General features: G+C 60.7%; 1 pseudogene; it reads left to right on the top strand.

Annotated features, from left to right (window-relative positions):
- The first annotated feature begins 6,409 nt into the window (after nt 1-6,409).
- LOC137458655 (hydrocephalus-inducing protein homolog) overlaps nt 6,410-16,841 on the top strand; it is a 62,237-nt pseudogene continuing 51,805 nt past the window's right edge.

Genomic DNA, 16,841 nt, shown 5'->3' on the forward strand with positions numbered 1-16,841 from the left:
CATTCACCACCACTCTCTGGGCTCAGCCTCCAGCCAGTTCCTAACCCAGCTCAGAGTGCTGCTGTCCCAGCCAGGGGCTGACAGCTTGGCCAGCAGTTTGCTGTGGGGGACGGTGTCAAAGGCCTTGCTGAAGTCCAGGCAGAGCACATCCACAGCCTGCCCCACACCCACCAGGCAGTCACCTGGTCATAGAAGGAGATCAGGTTGGAGAGGCAGGACCTGCCCCTCCTAAATCCATGCTGGCTGGGCCTGAGCCCTTGGCCGTCCTTCAGGTGCGCAGTTATTGCCGCCAGGACAATCTGCTCCATCACTTTCCCTGGCACTGAGCTCAGGCTGCCAGGCCTGGAGTCTCCATGACACTGCTCCCTGACCCCATCGCCCAGCTCCGGAGGCCACTCGCCCTGAACTCCTCCTGCCTTGCTGTTAAACATTGAGGCACAGAAGGTGTTCAGGACCTCAGCCTTTGCCTCCTCTTCAGTCACAGTGTTCCCCTCCAGGTCCCAGAAGGAGTGCAGGTTCTTCTTGCCCTCTTTTTAGCATTCATGTATTTAGAAAGCTGCTTTTTGTTCTCCTTCCCAGCAGAGTTCAGCTTGAGTAACAGCTGGGCCTTTGCCTCTCTCATTTGTCTCCTGCACGTTCCAGCAACATCCTTAAAGGTATCTCCAGTTGCCTCCCCCCTTTCCAAAGGGGATACAGCCTCTTGTTTCCCTTCATGCCTTCAGGAGCTGCTTGCCCATCCAGGCCCAGAGCCTTCCCCTCGGCTCATCTTTCAGCCCATGGGAACTGCCAGTTCCTGTGCCTTCAAGAGCTCCTGTTTGAAGTAGGGCCAACCAGCCTGGACCCCTTGGTTCTTGAGGGCTGCTGCCCAGGGAACTTTCCGAGTCAGCTGCTTGAACAAGCTGAAGTTTGCCCTCCGGCAGTCCAGAGCGAGGCTTCTGTTCCTGCTCCTCCCTATCTCCCTGCATATTGAAACCTTCCCTCTCTCATGATCACTGCACCCTAGGCAGCCTCCCACCATCACATCTCACACCAGCCCTTCTCTGTTGGAGACCAGCAGGTCGAGCAGAGCCTGACCCCTGCTAGGCTCACTTAACAGCTGCCTCAGGAAGCTGTCCTCCATGCGCTCCAGGAACCTTCTGCACTGCCTCCTCTCTGCTGAGTTAAGTTCCCAGCGGATAGCTGGCAGGTTAAAGTCACCCACAAGGACAAGAGCTGATGATCTTGAGACAGCCTCCAGTTGCTTAGAGAGTATTTCATCAGCCTCCTCATCCTGGCTGGGTGGTCTGCAACAGACTCCAACCAGGATGTCAGATTTGTTAGGCCTCCCTCTGATCTTAACCCACAGGCACTCAACCCTTTCATCCTCCTCCTCAAGCTCTGCGGCATCGAGCCATTCCCTAACGCACAGAGCCACCCCTCCTCCTCTTCTCCCTCCCCTGTCTCTCCTGAAGAGCCTGGAACCCCCCAGTGCAGTGCCCCACTTGTGTGAATCATCCCACCACGCTTCTGTACTAGCAGCTATATCCTAGTCCTCCTGGTGGACCAGGACTTCCAGCTCCTCTTGCTTGTTGCCCATGCTGGGTGCATTGGTGGAGCTGCACTGCAGCTGGGCTCTCAACTTCTCAATCCACCCTCATTTGTGTCCCACTCTCTCCTCTCCAGAGAGACTGCTTTCCTCACCCACCCCCTTCAGACCTAGTTTAAAGCCCTCCCTATGAGCCCTGCCAGCTCCAGTGCTAGTACCCTCCTGCCCTTTCTGGATACCTGCACCCCATCAGGACCCAGCAGGTTGGGTGCAGGAGAAGTTGCCCCATGATCAAAGAACCCAAAATTCCACTGCTGGCACCATCCCCTGAGCCAATTGTTGATGGTCTGGGCTCTCCTGTTCCTCTCAGTGTACTCCCCTGCCACTGAGGGGACTGAGCAGAACACCACTTGAGCTCCTGCCCCATCAATCAATTGTGCCAGGGCCTTGAGTTCCTTTTTGGTTGTCCTGCTGCCCTTCTTATCAATCTCATCACTTCCAGCTTGGATTCCCAGCAATGGGTAACAGTCAGAGGGCTGGATCAGCTTAGGGAGTCTCCTGCTGATGTCCCTTCTCTGGGCCCCAGGCAGGCAGCACACTTCCCTATGGGATGGCTCAGGATGACACAGGGCTCCCTCAGTCCCCCTCAGGAGAGAGTCCCCAACAACTATAACCCTTCTCTTTGTCTGGACAGTGCTGGTCCTTACACTTGGTGGGGACTGCTTGGCCTTAGGCATCTCCTTCAATGGTTCCCCTTCAGCCCTCTCCTCCCCGTTGCCCTCGGCCTGCAGGGCCTCATACTGATTGTGCAAGGGCAACTGGGGGGGAGAGGGCCGGGATGGATTCCCCTTGCTTCCCCTGACAGGGACCTGTACCCATCCCTCCCTGTCTCCAGGGATGCCTCCCGCAACAGGGGAGGGCTGCAGAGCCTGCTCCCACATCTCTAACTGCCTTTGACATTCCCCTGTAGTCCTGAGCCTGGATCCTTCATCCTGCAGCTCGGCCACTCCAGCCTTAAGCTCAGCCAGCAGGCGGAGGAGAAAGTTCACCTGGTCACACCTGACAGAGGTGTTGTCTCCTTCCCCCTCCATTCCAAGTGCCAGGCTCCAGCACTCCCTGCAGCCAGCAGCCTGGACTCCTGTGTGTTTGTGCACCAGCTCTGTCTGGGCACCAAGTGATTTTCTGATCGCCTTTGGCTGAGTTGTTGCCATGGCTCAGGGCTCTGTTGTTAGCTGTTAAAACAAACTAATCAATACATAGATCTGTTCCACCTCGATACTATCATGTATTTATTTCAATGCTATAGTTATAAATACAATCAATTGTATTTCCCCTAAATACTATAAACCAACAGAGGAAGCTCTCAGCTCAAGCACGCCGGTGCCGGTGCCGGTGCCGGTGCCGGTGCCGGTGCCGGTGCCGGTCAGCTCTGGAGCCACAATGGCTGCAGAGTGCAATGGCTGCAGGGTGGCAACTTTGCCTGAGCAGGGGCTCTTGGAGTCTCTGGCTGTGGTCAATGTCTGCTCTCCCTCAGCTGCTGTTGCTGCTGGGAGATGCTCTGCAGGCATCCCCAGGGCCTTGTCCCCCAGGGCTGCACCAGGGACCCTGATGGCTTCTCCAATCTGTCCCTCCTCCAGCTGGACCCAGAAGCCAGAGAGAGCCTCAAGGACCTGCAGGTGAAACTCAACCATGTCCTGGAGGAGCTGAGCAGAATCTTTGCCAGCAGGTACACCTGGCTGAGAGGAGGTGGGTTTGGGGGTCAAGGAAGTGCAGCTGGCGCCTGGCTGGGGCCTCTGCTTGGCCAAGCAGGTCCTGGGCATGGCTGTGGGAGATGCTGAGCTGACTGAGCACTGTGCTCCCCGGTCTCCAGCCACGCCTGGAGGAGTGCTGAAGCAGCTGGGTGACATCCTGGGCCAGCTGAAGGAAGGGCACTGGCAGTGTCCCTGCCAGCACCTGCAGCAGTGCTGCACAGCATGCTGACAGTGTCCTGCAGCCCACCATGGGCCTCCTGGGCAGCAAGGGAGTGTGGGGCCAAGAGGAACACAGACATCTCTCAGCGACCCTGACCCCCCCTGGGAGTGTGGGGGACCTGCAGGCTCTGTAGTTCCTTTGAGCAGTTTGACAGAGTCAGGTTGCTGCTGAAACCAAGCAGACCTTTAGCTGCCAGGGGCAATGCTGCCTGAGCAGGGGCTCTGGGAGCCACTCTGGGCTGTGCATCCTGCAGTGCTCTTCCCTCTCTGAGGTGAGTGAAAAGCAAGACTGCTTCGTAGGGTGAGTTGTGTCTGAAAGAGCATAGAAGGGCTGAGGTTGGAAGGGGCCTCAGAGATCAACCTTCCCAGCCTGGGCAGGGACAGCTCTCAACTGGACTCAGCTGCTGGAGGCCTCATCCCAGCTGGCCTTGGACACCCCCAGGGAAGAGGCAGCCACAGCCTCCCTGGGAAGCCTGGGAGCAGCCTGCAGCCTCGGGGTGCCGGTGGGTGAGAGACTGGAGGGGAGGCAGCAAGGGGCACTTGCAGCACAGGAGGCCAGTGGCAGCCTGGGCTCAGCCAGGGCAGCAGGGCCAGAGGGGCAGGCAGCCGGTTTGTGTCTCCTGGGGCAGCAGGAGCTGTGTGGGGGCTCCCCGCAGGAGCAGCTTGGCAGCCCTGGGGCCCGAGAGGCTTTCTGGGCCTGCCCTGGGGGAGCTGGAGCAGGGCTCCACAGGCAGCTCCCCTGTGGGCTCTGGGCAGCCCTGTGCCCGCTGGCTGCCGTCTGGTCCCAGCGCTGGGCACTCCTCTCTTTGTGCCGCGGTTGCCAGGGGGCCGCTGGGTGGCCTCAGGCTCTGTCGCTGTGGCAACCAGGCACAGCCCGGCCGCGACTGTGTGGCAGTGGGATCGCTGCTGGGTGCTGCTGGGTCCTGGTGGGTGCTGCTGGGTCCCGTTGGACGCTGGTGCCGGCCCCGGGCCGAGGTGACGATGGCTGTGTCCCCTCCCCAGCCCCAGCCCGGGGGAACTTTGGCTGCTGAGCTCAGGAGGGAGGGCTGGGAGCAGGGCTGAGCAGGGAGGGTGGAAGCCTGAGCGCCGCTGTCCCGCACAGCAGTGCTGAGGCCATTGCCGGCACCCAGCTGCTGCTCGGGGCAGGATGGGAGGCAGGAGGTTGCCCCTTAGCCAAGCGCAGGTTCTTGTGCTGGGGGAGAGCCCCCTGGAGCTGCAGCACTTGCCATGCTGGGCACCCCCGGAGGAGCTGGAGCCCCTTCTCCCTGCCCCCACAGCTGGACAAACTGCTCCCTGAAACACAAAATCCCTCTGGGTCTTCTTTGTTGCCATGGGATGCTGCTGTGTCTGCCTCCAGGCTGGGACTAAACGTGGAGGGGAGAGAGGCTGCCTGTCTCCCTGCTGCCAGTCTGATCCTCCTTCCCTTGCACCTGGGCTTTGGGATGTTTTTGCCTTCAGTTTTCACCTGTGCTGCCCCATCTGCAAGTGAGGGGTGAGAGGATTTCTCCTCTGCCTAGCAAACGCTGTGCAGGCTGAGGATGAAAGATGCAGCAGCTGCCTAGGTAGCAGAGACTGCAAAGCTCCCCCAGCCCAACTCTCCTTTCCTTGCATTTTAAAACCCTAGGGGATTTCCTGAGAAGCAGCAATTCCTGCATCTCTCTCTTGAAAATCCAGAGGCTGGACGGCTTCAGGAGGCTGCAGGTAACTCAGGACAGGTTGTCCAGCCTTGCCTCTGAACTGAGGGATGGGAAACAACTCAGTGAAGTCCAGGCTTCACCAGCACGGGGTCCCAGGCAGTGCTGCAGCAGGGCAGCCGCTGGTAATGTTCCCTGTCCTGGCAGCCAGCAGTGTGTGTGTGTGCTGGGGAGCCGGCACCAGGCTGAGCCTGCCAAGGTCAGGCTGGAGGCTGCATTCCTGCTGCTGCTTTTGGTCACTTCCCCTTCTGCAGCTGGATGTCTCTGAGCTGAGTGTTTCTGTTCTTCCAGAGGCTGGGCCCCAGTGTGGGAGTGGGGCAGGCACACTGAGAATTATTTGCCCAAGAAGGTTTGGAGGATTGAGATGAAAGCAGCTTGGTTGGGACTGAGGTTTCCTGAGCGTTTCAGACCTCTCAGGGAGGCTCCAGGAAGGCAGCTGCTCAGGATGTGAACATCAAGCAGCCTGTGCTGGACACTGGCAAGTGCTGCTGCAGAATCTGCAGCTGGCTCAGCAAGGGGGAGAGGATGTTGCTTAGGGCTGCTGGCAGTGCCTCTTGTGCCAGCTTGGCTGTGGATCACTGGTGCCCCTCAGCAGAGTGGAGCTCACTGTTGATAGCTTTGTGTCGATGAAGAGAGGTGGTGGCCATGCTGCTGAGTGGAAGAAGTTAACCTGGACCTGCTTCACTCAGGGGGACCTGTTAAGCCATGCTACTTGTAGGCTAAGGAGGCTGGAGAGCCTCTGCTGCTGTTAGGATGAAGCCTTAAGTGGCCCTGCTCTCACCCCTGCAGCATTTCTTGCTGAGCTTCTTCCTTGAGTGGTTTCCTGCTTTTCTTTCTGCTGTTGCAGCCTCTGTGGTGCCTGTAGGGAGCCTTGAGTTTGGGTGTCAGGGAGTGAAGAGCAGGGCCCCCATTCTCCATGGAGAAATGCTCCTGGGCACTGTGGTAGTTGTGTGTCTGCAAGGAGTCATCTTTGCTGGCTCATTTCTGTCCCTGAAGCCAAGCAGAGCAGCCCTGAGCAACTCTGCTGAGCAGCTCTGCTTCTTGCCCAGGGAATGGAGCTCTGTGCTCCCCGAGTCAGAAACAGCAGCAGGGCAGCCCAGGTGCTCTCCCCTGGGGAAGGATGCCCCAGCCTGGAGACACTGTGGAGCCTTTGGCTTTGCTGGGAGTGGGCTTCTGGCTTTTCAAAGGTCTGCTGCTGCTCCTTGCAGGTGAGCTGAGCCATGGCCACTGAGCAGAACCAGCGCTCCAGGAGGCCCTCCAAAATGCCTGAGGGGCTCCAGGGCACAGTGGCAGCACCTGGTCACCTGAAGCCAGCCAGAGAGGCAAAGCAGCCTGCAACTGTAAGTAGCTGCTGTGGTCAAGGAGGAGCCTTGGAACAGGCTGCCCAGAGAGGTTGTGGAGTCTCCTTCTCTGGAGAGATTCCAAACCCACCTAGATGTGATCCTGGGCAAGCTGCTCTGGGTTTCTGCAAGAGGGTTGGACTGGCTGATCCCCAGAGGTGCCTTCCAACCCCCACCCTGCTGGGATAGCCTACATGGAGCACAGAGCCACCCCTCTGGAGTCAGGGCAATTCTTCCTTCCTCTCCATAACTGTCCCCTTTGCTGACTGGAGCTCACCTGACTGGAGATGCCCTGGTGCTGATGGTCTCTCAAGGAGATGTCTCTGTAGGCTTCTGAGGAGGGCTCTGTGAGGCCAGGACAGAGAGAAAAGTGCTAATGAAGGAGAACTCAGACTTGGAGACACTCCTCTGCACCTCAGTCCTGGCACAGGGCTGCTTTTCTGCTCTCCTCTGCCTCCCCCAGCAGTGCCATCTCCACAGGGCAGGCTGGGGAGCCTGGGCCAAGGGCAGAGCTGGGGCAGCTCTGAGCACTCTTGCCCTGCTCTCTTCAGAGCTCCCTGGCTCTATCCAGCAGCACTACAGAGGGAACAAGTGCCCAGAGAGCAGCAAGCCCCAGGCATGCCCCAGCAAATCAGGCAGCAGCTCATGGGACAGAGCCCCTTGCTTGGAGCTGCTCTCTTCTGCTCTGCCTCAGGAATGCTTTGGGGTGAAACACTGCAGCAGGTCCCTCAGCAGGCTCCCAGGATTGGCCTGGTAGCTCTGACCACAGATTCCTCCTCAGTGACACTTGGACAAGAGGAGCAGAGGGCTTGCTGTGGCTTGTGCTGGTGGTGTGTGTTTCAGCTGACTCCCTCCTCCTTCCTGCAGGGGATGCCTGAGCTCATGGAGCAGAGCCTGGGTGGCACTCAGGAGAGGAGCCTGCCCCAGATCATCCAGAGGGGTGGCAAGGCTGAGGAGAGGAGGCTGCCCCAGCTCAAGCAGAGGCTGGGCAACATTCAGAAGATGTGGCTGCCCCCAGTCTCCACCCAGAGGGGCAGCAGCCAGGAGGGGAAGCTGCCCCCAGTCTCCACCCAGAGGGGCAGCAGCCTGGAGGGGAAGCTGCCCCCAGTCTCCACCCAGAGGGGCAGCAGCCAGGAGGGGAAGCTGCCCCCAATCCCCACCCAGAGAGGCAGCAGCCTGGAGGGGAAGCTGCCCCCAGTCTCCACCCAGAGAGGCAGCAGCCTGGAGGGGAAGCTGCCCCCAATCTCCACCCAGAGGGGCAGCAGCCAGGAGGGGAAGCTGCCCCCAGTCTCCACCCAGAGGGGCAGCAGCCAGGAGGGGAAGCTGCCCCCTGTCTCCACCCAGAGGGGCAGCAGCCTGGAGGGGAAGCTGCCCCCTGTTCCCAGGAGGGGCAAGCCTGAGGCCAGGACCCTGCCCCTGATTCCCCAGCCTGCAGACTCCAGTGAGGCCTCCTGTCCAAAGGTAAACTTTTCCTGCCCTGTTCCTTGCTGTTGGCTGAGGCATTTGGAGAGGAGCCTGCTGGTGGCAGGCCTGCCTCCAGCTTCTCTCTAGAGCTGGCTGGCCAGGGCCTGCTGTGCTGTGCAGCTGCTGGCAGTGCTGAGTTCCTCCTGCCAGGAGAAAGCTCAGACCTTGCTCCCTGCTGAGCTGTTCAAGTCCTGAGCTGTGCTGCAGAAGCTCTGCTGCAGCTGGGGGGGTTCCTGGAGCTGAGCCCCTGGCACTCAAGCCCCATGCAGGAGGCAGGCTGGGGCAGGACACAAGGGCAGGAGCTTGCCATTTGCCATCCTCCTGCTGCCACAGGCAGCTGCTGCTTGGGGTGGTCGCTGCCAAGGGCCTGGGGCTGGGACTCCTTCGCTGCTGGCAGCCTTGGCCTTGTGGGGCTGAAGGCCTGCAGGAGTTGCTCAGCACTGAGCACACTCAGCTGCAGTGGTGCTTTGGGGTGGAGCAGCAGGATGGGGCCCTCCCAGGGGGCTGGCTTTGCAGGCTGCAGGCTCCTGCCAGCTGCAGAGGGGCCTCAGCCCCTGGCTGTGCCTTGTCTGGCTCAGTGTTTGCTGCAGCTGTGCCTCAAGCTGCTTTGCTGCCAGAGCTGCTGGCCAGAGCACACAGCCCCGAGGGCAGAGCAGGGAGGGAGGCTGCTGAGCAGCAATTGCCAGCAGCACACCTGTGACATACTGCTTGAGGGTTGCCCTGGCCAGCCCAGGAGGTTGGGAAGCCCTCAGCTGGGCACACAGAGGGCTGGCAGCATGCTGCTGCTGCTGGCTTCAGCCTGGCCATGGCTTGTGTGGAGCAGCAGGAGAGCTGCCTGGGGCTGTGGAGTGGCAGCAGCACAGCTGGGAGAGGGGAGGCAAAGCAGGGAGGAACTTTCTCCTAGCAGTGCCTCTGCTCTGCCAGCATTTGCTGCTTGTGTGCATTGCCAGGCTGCTGCTGCAGTGGAGTGGAACAAAAGCAGCAGCACCAGAGCAGGACCAAAGAGCCACTGAAAGCTCCTGGCAGAAGGAGCTGCCAAGTCCAGTCCTCCTCCAGCTGCCCAGTGCTGCAGAGAAGGGAGCTGACCCTTGCCAGCACTCAGCTCTCCTTGTCCTGCCTTCCCTCCTCTGCTGCTGTTCTCTCCTTAGCAGCTCCCAGGCTTTACACTGGCAAAGCTCTTTGGGGCTGTGTGGGCCTCGGCCTCCCTGCCTCAGAGCAAAGATCATCCCCAGAGTGTTTCCCCTGGAGCCTCCTGTCCATTCCTGGCCCTCAGCTGCTCCATGAGTGCTGCCAGCACTGTCAGGGAGTGCTCTGGTGCTGTGTGACCACAGCAGCACAGGGCTGTGCCCCGTGTTTGGGAGAGGGAACCTGGAGAGACAGCCCAGGAGCTGCTTAGCCTGAGCCTGCTCAGCACAGCCCAGCTCCTCTTGAGCCACCCAGGAGCCAGGTGGGAGAGCTTCTGCTTGCCCAGGCTGAGCTGGGCAGAGGGACTCGCCAAGAGGCTGGGCTGGGCTGGAGAGCAGTGTAGGGTTGTCACTCATGAGTCCTGCTGCCAGCAGCTGAACCTCTCCCTGCTCTCTGTGCACCCCCAGCTGCCAGCTGCCCTGCAGCAGAGCTGCTTTGAGCCTCTCCCAGCAGAGGTGCTCTTCCAGAACTACCTCCCCCACCAGGTCTACGAAGAGACGCTGGTGCTGCGCAACAAGGGCAGGGTAAGTGCTGGGGGGTGGGAGGAACCTGCCCTCTCTGGGCATGCTGTCTCTGACACTGCCATGTGCTGCTGGGAGCTCACCCAGAGGAGCTTGCCTAGAGAGCAGCCTTGCCACTGAAAGCCCTGGCTTGCTGAGAATGTGGGGGGCTCTCCAGTTGTTCTCTCTTCTCGTGCTGGAGCTCAAGTGTGCACCGCAGCCTGAGGGCTCCTTGGTTAGTCTTGGCTTTGGGGAGGGCATCTCCACCTCTCACAGCCTGCTTAGCTGCTTCTGCAATTCACTGGCAGAGCTCAGGGGCTGTCTTCTCCACTTGATGCTGGGACAAGGCCTAGGGAGGGGCTCCAGGAGAGGTGTTTGGAAAGAGCAGTGGAACAGACTGATGGAGCAGCAGCAAGGGGAGGCCTTGAGCTGCCACTTGGGGTCCTGCTGAGCTTCATTCAGCCCTGCTGGGGCTTTTCTGGAGCTCTGCTTTCCCTTTGGAGCACCACAGCACATCCAGAGCCATCTCCTCCTGAAGGTCTCCACCTGTGCTTGGAAAGAATTGGTGGTGCTGAGGAGATTCCCCAAAGAAGTGGAGCAGGGAAATGCTGCCAGATGCCAGCAGTTTTGTTCCTGTGGCAAGGGGAACGTTTGAGACTCTCTGGATTTCAGCTGGGGAAACATTTGCTGGAGTGGGGCAGGTGCCCAGAGCAAGCTGGTGGGAAGAGGCAGGAGGGAGGAGAGGAGCTGGGTGCAAAAGGGCTCCAGGAGAGAAGCCTGTGCACACAGGGGGTTCTCTTGCCAGGCAGCAGGCAGGGTGCTGGAGGCAGAGAGGGCTCAGCAACAGCAAAGCCTCCTGGAAGCTGCTGCTCTGCAATGGAGAGCAAGATGGGAAGGGGAGAGGAGGGCAGCTGGGAAGGCAGAAGCAGCCTGCATGAGAGCAGGGGAAGGAGCTCCTCCCCACACCTGCCTCCTGGGGGAAACAAAGGGAGAACAAAAGCTGTGGGGGAAGAGCAAGAGCAGGCCAGGTGTGTGCTGAGAGAAGAGGCTTTGCCAGGGCTGTGGCTGGAAAGAGAAGGCCCTTTGGCAAGGAAGGCTGCAAAGTGTGGTCCCTCTCAGTTACTGCTGGGGAGAACAGAGCCACTCCTGCTCTGGTGCCTGGCTTGGGAGTGTTGGCAAGAGGCCCCTGGGACACTGGTGTGCTCCACACTGACCCCAGACACTGTGCTGCTCTTTCCCCTTTCCTCATTAAAATGGGCCTCAGTTTCTCCTTTCCTCTGGCTCTGCTTCACAGCAGGGCTTGGGCCTGCAGCCCATGTCCCAGAGCTCCTTTGCCCAGGCAGCAGGAACTTGGCTCCAGCCTGGTGCTCTGTGCTGGAAGTGCCTTGGGAAGGAAGGATGCAGCTGGCCATGGCCAGGTTTCTTCTCACAGTGCCACAGGTGGCAAAATCCCAGTTGTGTCTTCCCTGCAGGTTCCTCAGTGGGTGAAGGTCATCCTGGAGACCTCTCCTTACTTCAAGTTGCTTGGCCCCATGGGTGTGAGGCAGAAGGTAGCACCTGGCATGGCCTCTACTTACCGCATCCTTTTCACCCCCGAGGAGCACAAGGTGAGGCTGCAGGTCTCAAGAGGTTGCTGCCTTCAGTGGAAGGTGCAGCTGCAGGGCTGGCTGCAGAGCAGGGCAGCTGGGCTGGGCTTTGAGGAGCTCTCCTGCTTTCAGGAGGCTTGCACTGGCTCTCAGACCGGGAGAAAGCCTTTCCCATGCTGGAGATGCTGCTCTCCTGGGCAGGAGGCACTGGGGTGCTGCAGGGCTCTTTCTCCTTGCTGGGGCTCCTCGGGTGACCTTCCTTGGCTTCAGGGTGAGGCTTGGGGGCAGCCTCTCAAGGTGCTGCTTTCTAGGCTGTGTCCACTGCTGCCTCCTCATGGCTTTACTGCCTGGCTGAATCCAAAAGTCTGTTCAAGAGTGACCTGTGGCTTGGAGGAAGCAAAGTGGGCCTGAGCAGAGTGTGGAGCAGCACCTTGGCAAACTGCTTTCACCTCCTGGCTGTCCTGCTGGCCACAGCAGGCAGACAACAGAAGCTGAGCTCTGGAGCCAGCATTTTTCGTGCCTGCTGCTTCTCAGAGTCATGGAATGGTGGGGGCTGGGAGGCAGCTCTGCAGCTCACCCAGCCCAACCCCCCTGCTGGAGCAGGGACACCCACAGCAGCTTGCCCAGGATGGCAATGTCCAGGAGGGTTAGGAAGCTCTCCAGAGGAGGAGACTCCACAACAGAGGCACAGCCTCATTAGCAGGGGGGGTGGACTGGATGCTCTCCAGAGGAGCCTTCCAAGCCCCACTGGTCTGTGGCTCTGGGCAGCTCTCTGGGCAGCTTGGCCCAGTGCTCCAGCACCCTCCCAGCCATGCTGTGGGTGCTGGGCACACAGAGCTCCTTGTTCCTGTAGCTGCTCCAAGCCATGCCCGTGTTCCCCTGCAAAATGGGGGCAGGGGGTGCTCCCACAAGGCTCAGCACACAGCATGGGGTGCTTCTAGAAGCATGGAATTGCTTTGGTTTGGTTGGCAGAGTTCTTGAAGATGCCACAGCTGGCAGCCAGCCAGAGCCCAGCAGCTTCCCTTCTGCCCCGGGGCCGGCACTGCCTGCAGCCTGCTGAGGCTCTTCCTTTCCCTGCAGGACTACTGCCACCAGCTGCTGTGTGTCACCCAGAGGGAGGAGTTCCCTGTGCCCATCCGGGCTGTAGGTGCCCAGGCTGTGCTGGACTTCCCCCAGCAGCTGCACTTCTCCCTCTGCCCGGTCAGGCACAGCACCCAGAGGACTCTGCTGCTGCGCAACCTGGGCCAGCGGGAGGCTCACTACAGCCTCAGCACTCAGAGGTGAGGAGCTCAGCATCCTGCTCTGCTCTGCAGGCCAGGCTTGGCCCGGCCCTGGCTGCTTCCTAGGCTGGGATCTCCTGGGCCAGGAGCTGCCTTGCCCTTTGCAGCTCTGCAGGCCAGGTTTCTGGCTGGCAGGAAGCCAGGGGGAAGCTCTGAGTGCCAGCAGCTCTTCCAGCCCTGTGCTCTCCAGCAGCCCTGCTCTGGTGGCATTGCCAGCAGCTGGGCTCTGCAGCCTCACTGCAGGGAGCTGGGTGCAGTGTGGTGTGGGGGGGACCTGATGTCATTTTCTCCTCTAGGCCCTTCTGAGGGCTGAATCTCCTCAGCACTGAGCCAGGAGCTCTCTTTCTGATCCCGGGGGGTTGCTTTTCCTTCTGCTGTCTGCAGTGAAGGGAGCTAACTCCACTGGGTGTCTGCTCCCCAGTGGGGTTCCCCAAGGCTCAGTGCTGGGGCCAGTTCTCCTGGACATTCTCTCAACGCCCTGGGTGAGGACATTGAGGCTGCCTCAGTCAGTTTGCAGACAGGCCCAAGCTGGGCAGCAGTGCTCAGCTGCTTGTTAACCTACAGAGGCACCTGGCCAGGCTGGGTCAAAGGCCAAGCCAATGGCATGAGGTTCATCAAGGCCAAGTGGCAGGTCCAGTAGCTGGCTCACAGCAACCCCCTGCCACACTCCAGTCTGGGGGAAGAGTGGCTGGAAAGATGCCCAGCAAAGACCTGGGGTGCTGCTCAACAGAGGCTGAAGCTGAGCCAGCCTGTGCCCAGGTGGCTGAGCAGGCCAACAGCATCCTGGCCTGGGTCAGCCGTGGTGTGGCCAACAGGAGCAGGGCAGTGTACCCCTGCACTGGGTACTGGATTCACAGCCTGAGTACTGCAAGGACTTTTGGCCCCCTCACTACAGGGAGGACATTGAGGTGCTGGGCTGGCTCCAGGAGGGACTACAAAGCTGGTGAAGGGTCTAGAGCAAAAGTCTTGTGAGGAGCAGCTGAGGGATCTGGGGTTGATTTAGCCTGGAGCAGGCTGAGGGCAGATCTTCTGGGATCCTTCAGCTCCCTGACAGGAGGCTGGAGCCAGGCAGGCCTTGGGCTCTGCTCCCAAGGAACAAGTGATAGGCCACGAGGAAATGACCTCAGTTGTGCCAGGGCAGGTTTGGGCTGGGCCATGAGGAACCATTTCTGCCCCTTGGGGGTTGTCAAGGCCTGGCCCAGGCTGCCCAGGGCAGTGGTGGAGTCCCCATCCCTGGGGGGTTGGTGCGGTGCTGAGGGCCAGGGTTTGGTGGTGACCTAGCAATGGGAGCATGGTTGGACTGGAGCTGAAAGGTCTCTTGCAGGCTCCCTGCAGCAGCCCTGCTGTCTCTCTCTTGCAGCCCATTCTCTGCTGAGCCCTGTGTGGGAGCTCTGGGGGTCGGGGACGCCGTGCAGGTGGCTGTGGAGTTCCTGCCGCTGCGGAGCGGGGAGCACCGCGGGGTCCTGAGCCTGCACTGTGACTCAGGTCAGTGCTGGGCACTGCCTGCCTGCACTCTGTGTCCTTGGCTGCCCCCTGCAGAGGCTCAGCTTTGGTTCCCAGCCAGTGCTGGGCCTGAGGGGTGACAGGAGGAGGGCAGGGCTCAGCCAGACTCTGTGGTGCCCAGGGCCTCTGGCACTCCTCTGTCCCCTGCTCTGCTTCTCCCTGGGCTGGCCTCAGAGCCTTTTGCTGCACTCTCCTCTCCCCATCTCCATCCCACACCTCACAGCTTCAGCACTAAAAGGCTCTTGGGCTTGGGCAGGAAGTGCTCCCTGCCTCCTTGGAGAGCTGTCAGATTTATCCTGGGGCAGGAGAAGCCCAGCTCAGGCCCCAGGAGAAGTGTCAGCCTCCCCAGGCCCTTGAGGAGTAAGTGGGGAGCCAAGGTGTGACCTCCAAATGCTGCCCACAGCCTTGGCTCAGCAGAGCTGATGCAGAAGCAGAGCCTTGCTCACAGATGCCCTGGGGGTGTGTTTCCTCTGCCTGCAGCAGAGCTTTGCTTTGTGCCTGTTGCTGCCCTTGGCTCCTGGGCAGCCTGCTGTGCTCCCTGGGTGCTGCTGTGGTGCTGCAGCCCTGCAGCGAGCACTGGAGCTGTCTGGGGCTGGTAGGAAGGATCCAAATGCTCCTGCAGCTTGCAAGTGAGACGAGCAGAGACTCCCCTCTGCTTTCTTCCAGGAGAAGACATTCACAGCAGCCTCAGTGGCACAGCTGTGGATGTGAACATCAGGCTGGACAGGAGCTCCTTGGCCATGCAGAAGACCTACGTGTCGCTGAGCACCCGCAGCACCCTGCTCATCCACAATGGCAGTGATGTGAGAGCTCACTTCCAGTGGAAGGCTGCTGCTAGTCAGGAGGAGGAGGAGCAGCAGCAGCAGAGGTGGGTTGGAAAGCTGCACTGCAGGCAGATCCCTCTCCAAGGGTGACACTCAAGGCTGGCCTCCAGGGCTCTGGGTGCTTTGCAGTGGTGGAGGCCAGGAAAGCCCCCACAGCACCAAGGCCTGGACCCCTGGGCTTTGGGGTACTGGAGCTCAGCACTTCCCTTCCCAGCTGCATCCACACTCCAGCTGAGGATGGTGTCTTGGGGAGGAACTGCAGGGCCTGGATTTCCCCAGAGAGCAAATTGCCTTTGTGGGGGCACAAAGCACTGAGGTGCAGAGATCTCTGGGCTCCAGAGGGTCCACGAGGCTGAGGCAAGGCTCAGTGCTGGGCTGCACTGAGTAGCAGCACTGAGCACAGCTGCAGGCAGCACAACTCTGCTGCTACTCACTGCAGCTTCTCCTGCTGCAGCTGGCACAAGCTGGCAGGCTCCTTTCCCAGCCCTGTGCAGGGCAGAGTGCTTCAGGGGCCCGGAAGGTTGAGGCCATCCTGCTGCAGGCTGTTAACTGCCTCCTGCTGTCCCAGTTTCCAGCACCAGGAGCTATTTCCAGCCTTCCTTAGAGGCTGAGCAGAGTTGGGAGGTGGAGGGCTCTGCAGGGAGGGTGGAGCAAGGCAGCCCTTGGAAGCCCCCTTGGCTTCCAGCACCTGTGTCTTTGTGGTGGTGGGAGATGGGGCAGGCTCTCCAAAGGCTGGCTGTGGGGAAGCTGGGAAATTGCCACATCAGGCAGCAGAGGAACACCTGGAGCCCAGGGGCTGAGCTGGAAAGCACACTGCAAAGCCTGGGGGAGCTGGGGAAGCCTTGGGTGTCCTTCCAGCCCCGGGGGCATGGAGGGAGCTGCAGTTAGTCTGAAGCCACAGCTGGGGAGGAAAGTGCCTTCAGCTGGAGGGCTCTTCAGGGGCTTCTGAGCAAAGCAGCTTCAGTGGGGCTGGGCCAGCCCCGGGTTGCTCTCTGGTTTGCCTTGCCCAGTGTGTGGCTGCTGTGCAAGCTCAGGCTGTGCCAAGAGCAGCCCTGGGCAGCTCTAGGGGAGGAAAAGCCACTGGAGGCTGCTGCTGCTGGAGCCTCCATCAGCTGTGGCAGTGGCTGTGAGGCAGGAAGGCTCTGGGGGGGCTGCTGGCTTGCACAGAGCTCTTCAGAGCTTGCAAGCATGGAGTGCAAGTGGGCTGGGAAGAGGCAGGGGTGCTGGGCTGGGGCTGGGAGCCGGGGGCTCGGGGGCAGCCCCTTGCTGTGCCGCTGCTGTGCCTCCCCGAGGCCTTCTGGCAGAGCCTCTGCAGGGCTGCTGCCGCTGCCCTTGCCTGATGGGCTGCTGGGCTTTGGCTCTGGGCTGCAGGCTGCAGGGGCAGTTCAAGCCACATCCCCCCGAGGAGCCCAGGAAGCAGCCTGCTCTCCAAGGACGCCGTTCCCGGCTCTCCCACATCTGCCAGCAGCAGAGGGCGAAGGCGCAAGCAGAGGCCCTGCTGCGCTCCCAGATCTTCACCATCGAGCCGCTGGTAAGCCCCAGCCCAGAGCCCCCATTCCTCCTCCTGCCTGGGGGAGGTCCCTTGGCAGAGCCTGCCCCCGGCTCGCTGTGCCCAGAGAGAAGAGCTCAGGGCTGGAGCCCCGGGGGCGCAGCGCGGTGCCCAAAGCCTTTGGGAGCTGCAGGCTCCCGGCAGAGGGCGAGAGCCTGCTGGCAGCTGAGCTCTGCTGCCAGGGCTCCAACAGAAGGGCACTGCCTCAGCGTCCTGCCAGCCTTCAGAGGGCTCTGCAGGCTCAGCTGCAAGGCCATCCCCTCCCTGTGGGCTCTGGGGCTTCCCAGAGGCTGTCACAGCACTGCCAGGTCCCAACCCAGCTGAAGAAGGGAAGGAGAGGAGGCAAAGTTCAGCTGAGTCGTGGCAGGAGCAATCCCCTCCTGGAACCTGGGATGGCACCGGCTGGGAACCTCCCTCCCAG

This window comes from Melanerpes formicivorus, unplaced genomic scaffold (genome assembly GCF_026170545.1).
Source record: "Melanerpes formicivorus ecotype bairdi unplaced genomic scaffold, bMelFor1.0.p_v2 SCAF_268, whole genome shotgun sequence".
In the NCBI taxonomy this organism is placed as follows: Eukaryota; Metazoa; Chordata; class Aves; order Piciformes; family Picidae; genus Melanerpes; species Melanerpes formicivorus.